Here is a 7,319-nt window from a genome sequence, read left to right as displayed (position 1 = left end):
GGGAAAGTGGGCTCACAACATCAATTTGGGCACACTAAACTTGGATTGACTCATGAAAGTAATTTGTTGTTATAATGAAGACGCAATTTGAGAAAGATTATTAATGGTCACTTCGGTACAAGAATTGATGTTAGACATTGTTGATTGAGAAGGTGGTATGATATTATTTAAGGAAGGCATGGATTGAGAATAAGGTGGTGGGACATTATGATAAGTAGGCATAGGTGATGATTGAATAGGAAAAGGGACACTTAAAGGAGGAATAAAATTGTTGAATGAATTACCCCCTTGTGGCACATTGATTAGTTGAGGGATAATAGGAATGCTTATTGAAGACATAGGTAAAGATGGATGATTATATGAGGAAGAAGGATTTCCCCCATGACTAATGGTTGTAGGGATGACATTTTGAGTTGAAGTAGCCATGATGCTTGAGGTAAAAGTAGGAACACTAGTCATAGGAGTAGTTAAAGGAATAGAAGGATTGACTTGTGTTGAAGGTTGTGAATAACCTATGGCTTCAACACAACTCTTTATAGGCATGACATTGGAATAAACAATATGACAAATGCCATGCAATATATCAATTCCATTCTTATCACTTTGAACAGTGCGTTTAAGTCCTTCAATTAATAGAAGAGCTTCACTATTAGGGTATTCTTGGGACATCCATTGTTGAAAGTTATCAAATTGATTATCCAATTTTTATAGTTGATCTATGGAAACTCTAGTCAAAGTTTCTTCTTCATAATGGGATTCATCAATTGGATAGATAGGGACATGATTATGATGGGACGGATTAGCATTATCCTCATTAAAGAAGTCACCCAAATTAGGCTCCATCTCCTCGGTAATCAAACCTTAGGAAGCCTTAATTCTAATGCTCCGTCTAACGGGGATAGTATAGGTAGGACTAATAGTGGTAAAAATCATGCACTATAGGGAAAATTTGAAATTTTGAATTATAAGAACAAAGTTTACAAAATTGAATAATGTAAAATTTGAGAAAATAATGATTAAACAATTTGAACTTTGTTGAAAGAATAAAATGACACAATTTCCAAAAAATAATTTTATGATAAATGAAAGGAAATTGGAATTCTAAAATTAGGATCAATGGGATACCACTTAATTCTAAAATTGACAAAATTAGAATTTTTAAAATCAGGGCAGATTATAATTAACCACTTAATTTTAAAAAAATTCTTGAAATTTGAAATGTTGAATTTTGAAGATATTTTTAATTTTAGAGGAATAAAAAATCGACAAAATCAACCAATCTTCTGGATTTAAGCTTGTGAGAATTTGTCAAGATCTAGAGGCAATGGAAAGCACAAATAAGAGAGACAAAATATATGATAGGAATAAATTGTATTCTATCAAGATGCAAAATATGATCAACTAGATAATCACAAGATGTTCAATGAATGTCTGTTGTCTGTACAAACAATGTAGATGAGCCTGCTTATATAGGCAAGGCTATATGGATATGTGAGCACACAAACATGACATGTGGGTCAATAAGAAACAAGGGTAGGTAGGAAATAGGTGTGGGTAGGTAGGAGAAATAATAAAATTTTCCACATGAGGTGGAATGTAACAACAAGATAAGACCAACACCATAAAAGGTGGAAATTATCCTACACACACTATCCCAATGTGGCACAAACACCCAAGTGTCTCATACCCAAACTACTATTAAATGCATGTACCTAAGTAAACTTAAGTATAGTGTAATAATATCCATGATGAATAATTATTTACACCAACACCCCCCCTTAAGTGCAACTTAGGGGAATGCACTTAAGTCTACAATGCAACTAAGCAATGCAAGATGGGTCCCAACTATGAGGCCATGTTAGGTGCCCATGTACAAATGCAAATGCATGCAAACCAATGCAATGAAATCTCTCACAAAGCAGGGAAAGAGAGACTAGGTACCCCCCCCCCCCCTCCCCCTCAATGTAGAATCTGTACCAATGATAGAAGCTCGAGAATGAATGAAGAAACTACTCCAAGAACATCGAACAACATTCCTCCCCTTAGGAAGAAACAAAACCAAAGGTGGATCCATGAAGTCTCCCCAATCATGAAGGGAAGATGTATGAAAAAAACTCATCATGAATGAAGTCTCTGAGAACTGCTCGAGTGTCTCCATGTCGATGCTAAAAGATACCCCCTCCAAAGGTGGTAAACTGCTCCACACTGCTGAAAAAGGTACTCTAATATCTAATGGACATTAATGTAGAACAATAGCTCACATGTCTTCTCAAAGGATAAAGAGACCTCCTCCAACTATTGTACATAAGTATCCACAATCATGTCAACCTCGAAAGAATGATCATGTAGAGAATGAACAAGAGGGTCAGAGTGATCCCTTGCAACAATCAAAGAAGGATCATCTTCATCAAAGAGAAGATGAATATCATCAATGATGTTTCCGAAATCTGCAATGTAGGACTCCACAAACAAACCTACAATGTTTGTCAAGTACTCATCCCATGAAATTGAAGTTGGAAGACATGGAATATCCTATTGCACTGAATCACAAGAAGGAAAAATTATTGCACTATCTATATCATTAGGTGCAATAGGTGATGAGATATCAATAGGAGGAGATGAAACACAAGGCTCAAGAATGGGGTCACATGTGAGAATCCCCATGTTCAAGTACCCAAAGTTCTCCTCAAAATCTGAACCATCACAAGAAGTGTGATCATCATGTGTAGAATCATCATATGTGAAATCATTATCATCAACAAAATCTGAAAAGGAGTATAACCAAGATGCATGATCAACCATCCCAGTCACAATGATAGCTCTAGTCTCCAAGTCTCTAATGAAAACTGACTCGAGTGTGAACTCCACAATTCTCTTAGTTGTGCCATGTGTGATTTGATAGATGGAAAGGATATTGTTTGTCAAATGGGGTACAAACAACACATCATTGAAGGAGTTATCCCTAATGGCAATAGATCATTTCCCAATCACATCCATGTATGTATGATTGTCCATCAAAATCTGTGGCATGGTGCAAGGCTCAAATGTAGAGAACATAGACTGCGAAGATGCCATGTGATGAGAAGCCCCTGAATCTAGAAGCCATCTCCCTTAATCATGACTCATAGTAGCACAAAGAGATTTTCCTTTTCTTGTCCCAAAAGAGTGAGTCTTCCCAGTTGTAGAAGCCATGAATGCTTTCCCTTTTCTTTATGAATGTGAGGAAGTGGAAGTTGATGAATCATCCTTCTTGTAGATATTAGGCAAATCAATTTTATGCTTTTTGAGGATATTTGTGAGCTCATCAATCTTCTTAGAATGGAAACAATGCTCCTCATGACCAAAATTTTTACAATAGGCACAAGTAGGTCTCTCCCTCTTTGGTGAATTGTCCCTCTTGGAAGAGGATGAATCTCCTTGTTGTGGAGAAGGTGATACTTTGTCCTTGGGCTTTGATTGCCATTTATTCTTGTTGGAGTTGTCCTTTCCTTGATTTCTTTTGTTCCCTTGATTTTCTACTAATGCTTGAGACTTAGAAGTCTTAAGAATGCCCATGCTTATCAACTCAGTTTGTTCCATCATCAACATTTATGCAAAAGCATCAAATGTAGGCATTGTGTAGCTTGAACCCATTGTCATCCTATGGGTTTGGAAACTAGAAACAAATGCTGCATATTCTTGTGGAAGCTTGCCCATCAAGTTGAAGATCAATTGAGTATCCTTCTTATCAATGCCACAATCCTTGAGTTGTGCCCTCAACTCTTTTGCCTCAGTGACATAATCTTGTATAGTATCAAAGTTCTTGAGATCTAACATGGTGAGATCACTATCAATTTGATATCCCCTAATCTCATCAACTTGACCATACAAGTCTTGAAACTTTTGCCAAGCATCCTTGACTAGAGTATATTTCTCAATATAAAAAATGAGATCCTTTGATACATACTTTCTTAAGGTACCATTTGCCATGATATTTTTGGTGAGCCAATCCAAGTGACCAATAGGATCAACCTTACGATCGGTGGGAGCAACAATAGTTCCATCAATATAATGAGCTAGTCCTTTTTCCATAAGTTTACTCCATGCATCAATTTTCCAAGTAGCATAATTATGAGGAGTTAAGAGAGGAAACTTAGGAGAACCCATAGCAGCAAAAAGGAAAAAACACAAGATAGAGAGAGGCACAAGCACACAAGACACCCCCTCAAATTACTCAATCAAGAAACCCCCCCACCAAAAATAAAAATAAAAAAAAATCATGATTGGTACTTTATACTTAGTGCGTGTACAATGGGCCACTTGCAAAACAAGGCAAGGTGGAATTTTGATTTAAATTTTACAACTTCTCAAAATGAGATATAAGAGACTTCAACAAATACTGCTAGTGATCTAAACTGAGATCCAAGCAAAATACAAGTACCAAATAGGCCAACAAATGACCAAATACTGAAAGTAAAATTTCTACTCAAAATCACTGCAAACAAATGGCATATTATGAAAGTAGACAAAAAATTATGCACTTTAAAAAAAAAACGGCACCTGAAAACAAGTCCATATGAGCCCAAACGAAGCCTCCAAAGTTGTAAAAATCAGGATTTCACAATTTCAAAAAAACCTGTATCCGAAAATCAGAAAAATCCTGCACCACTGTACAAATCACGAAATTCTACCCCAAAACAAAAAAATTCTAGAAAAAAGGAGTCCGGATGAGTGAGATATCACTATTTGAAAATTGCTTGCAAAATTATAATTTCTGGAAAAATTTTGTCACAGCTTCAAACTTCAAATGCCTTTAAATTTGGCCTCCGAAGTCCGATTTGGATGAAACAAAAGGAAAAACTAACTTTCTTGGACCTCCTCAATCCAATGGTAACCTCATATTTGACCCATCAAGCTTCAATAATAACCTGCAATAGAAAGCTCCAAAATACACAGCCCCAAATAGCATCAAATTTCTCTCAATTGGCAAACCAATGACACTCTAATGGCTCTGATACCATGTGAGAATTTGCCAAGATCTAGAGGCAATGGAAAGCACAAATAAGAGAGACAAAATATATGATAGGAATAAACTGTATTCTATCAAGATGCAAAATATGATCAACTAGATCATTACAAGATGTTCAATGAATGTTCGTTGTCCATACAAACAATGTAGATGAGTCTGCTTATATAGGCAAGGCTATATGAATATGTGAGCACACAAACATGACATGTGGCTCAATAAGAAACAAGGGTAGGTAGGAAACAGGTGTGGGTAGGTAGGAGAAATAATAAAATATTCCACATGAGGTGGAATGTAACAACAAGATAAGATCCCAATGTGACACAAACACCCAAGTGTCTCATACCCAAATTACTATTAAATGCATGTACCTAAGTAAACTTAAGTATAGTGTAATAATATCCATGATGAATAATTATTTACACCAACAAAGCTATTAAATACAGTCATAACAGTCTCCCAAAATTTCGGGAAAAAAACCAAGGACTGTGTTGAAAGTGCACATGGTCCTCCCAACTTTTTCAGAAATTTTCAAGGATGAAAGTTACGATAATTTTAAATCTATCCCCGAAAAATTGGTGGATTTTATGATCTCTAGAAAGAAAATTAAGGTTTGAATGTGAAAATAGGACCCTATTAGGGCTTTGAAAAAAAGAGGAATTGAATTGTAAATTTGAAAAAGGTCAAACCTAATGGATAGGGACACCTTGAAAAATGTTTAGAAGACTAAAGTTGACTGAAATTGATTGAAATTGACACAAAATCTAATTAAATTTGAAAATTAGGGTTTTAGGAGGTAACCACTTAATTTTTAAAATTTTGAATTTTGAAAAAGGAGGGAAATTAAAATTTTGAATTTTAGGAAAGAGGATAAGGCTGAAAATAGTCACAAATCTGAAAATTAAATGGAAATTTATTTTTTGCACGATTTCAAGATGATTTTTGAAAATTAGGGTTTTGACAATTAACCTCTTAATTTTGTGAATTTGATTTGCAAATTGAACAAGACAATGAAGAAATTGAATTTGACAAACAAAGCAATTTTTAGATCTAAGACAATAGCAAGCAATTTTTACAAAACACAAGTTCAATTTCAATTTTAAAAACTAGTGTTTTGAATGAATTAACCACTAGGTTTGTAGAAAAATTAAACTTGTAAATGAAAAATATACAATTATTTTCAGAATAAAGCATGCAAGATGTCAGGTTCACCAAAATGTAGTGTGGGGAAAAGTGAATGATGGAGAGATCAAGAGGAAAGTTTTTCTTTCCTCCAAGGAGGGATGAAAGTTGCACTGAGGATTTCCCTTCAATCACCTTATGCACATTACATTTAAAAGAGGGGGGGAATTCACTAGACCCAATCTCTAGGGAGAGAGATTGAATACTAAATGAATTGATAATGAGGTAGAAATGACAAGCTAGCCCCTCTTTTAGAATGGAAAATGATTGAATTGTGTGTTATGATGCCAAGTGTAAAAGTAGCAAAGAATTGATTATAACTTGAAATAGAAGTGTGAGATTAAGCTATGCACCTAGATCTGGCTATAATATGTCGAGACGAAGCTACCCTACCAATTTGAGGAAAAGTTGTCGTGACCATGTTGACAGTGCACACAATCCTCCAAAAAATCTGCAAAATGAAAAGGGTTTTTCCACCTCTGTAAATGGAGTACAAATCTGCAAATACAACTGTGCACCTGCAACCTACACACAGAAAAGAGAGGAAAAGGGGATGGGATTGGGGGTTTGCTTTCAGGTCAAACCCTAGTTTTGGAATTAACCAAATGATGAAAGGAAGTACTTGCAAGTAAATGTAAACGAAAGATTGAAATGTAATTCACCTCAAAGGAGGTCGTGATAGAAATGTAGGTAGATTTTCTTGTATGGAATTGAATGTTGAAAGGGATCTCCTCTTCAATGGTTGAATCCTTGACTTGAATGCAACACCTAGCCTTGAAGGGGGATTTGAGAATGCTCAATGCTTGAAAGGAATGCTTGAATGCTATTGAATGCTTGAATGTGTGATCTCATGTAATCAAACTTATGCCAATTTTAACCTTATCCAACTTATGCAAATGGGAGGGAAAATGCGACATATATATATTCATCAATTAGGGTTAATAGGCTGATTTTTTTGTCATAGACCGACATAGGGAAAGTTTTCTCACTGTAAATGCAATGTTTAATGCATAGTTTGAAAGAAGGGGCCCCAAGATAGGGCAGGGACAGGGGTGCCATGCCCCTATCCTAGGGGACATAAGGGCACCACGCCCTTGTCCTGCCCTTAACTCAGGACATGAAGTAGGTTTAG

Source organism: Cryptomeria japonica, chromosome 11 (assembly GCF_030272615.1).
Source record: "Cryptomeria japonica chromosome 11, Sugi_1.0, whole genome shotgun sequence".
NCBI lineage: Eukaryota > Viridiplantae > Streptophyta > Pinopsida > Cupressales > Cupressaceae > Cryptomeria > Cryptomeria japonica.
The sequence above is the reverse complement of the archived record's forward strand: the minus strand, read 5'-3'. Positions refer to the sequence as shown.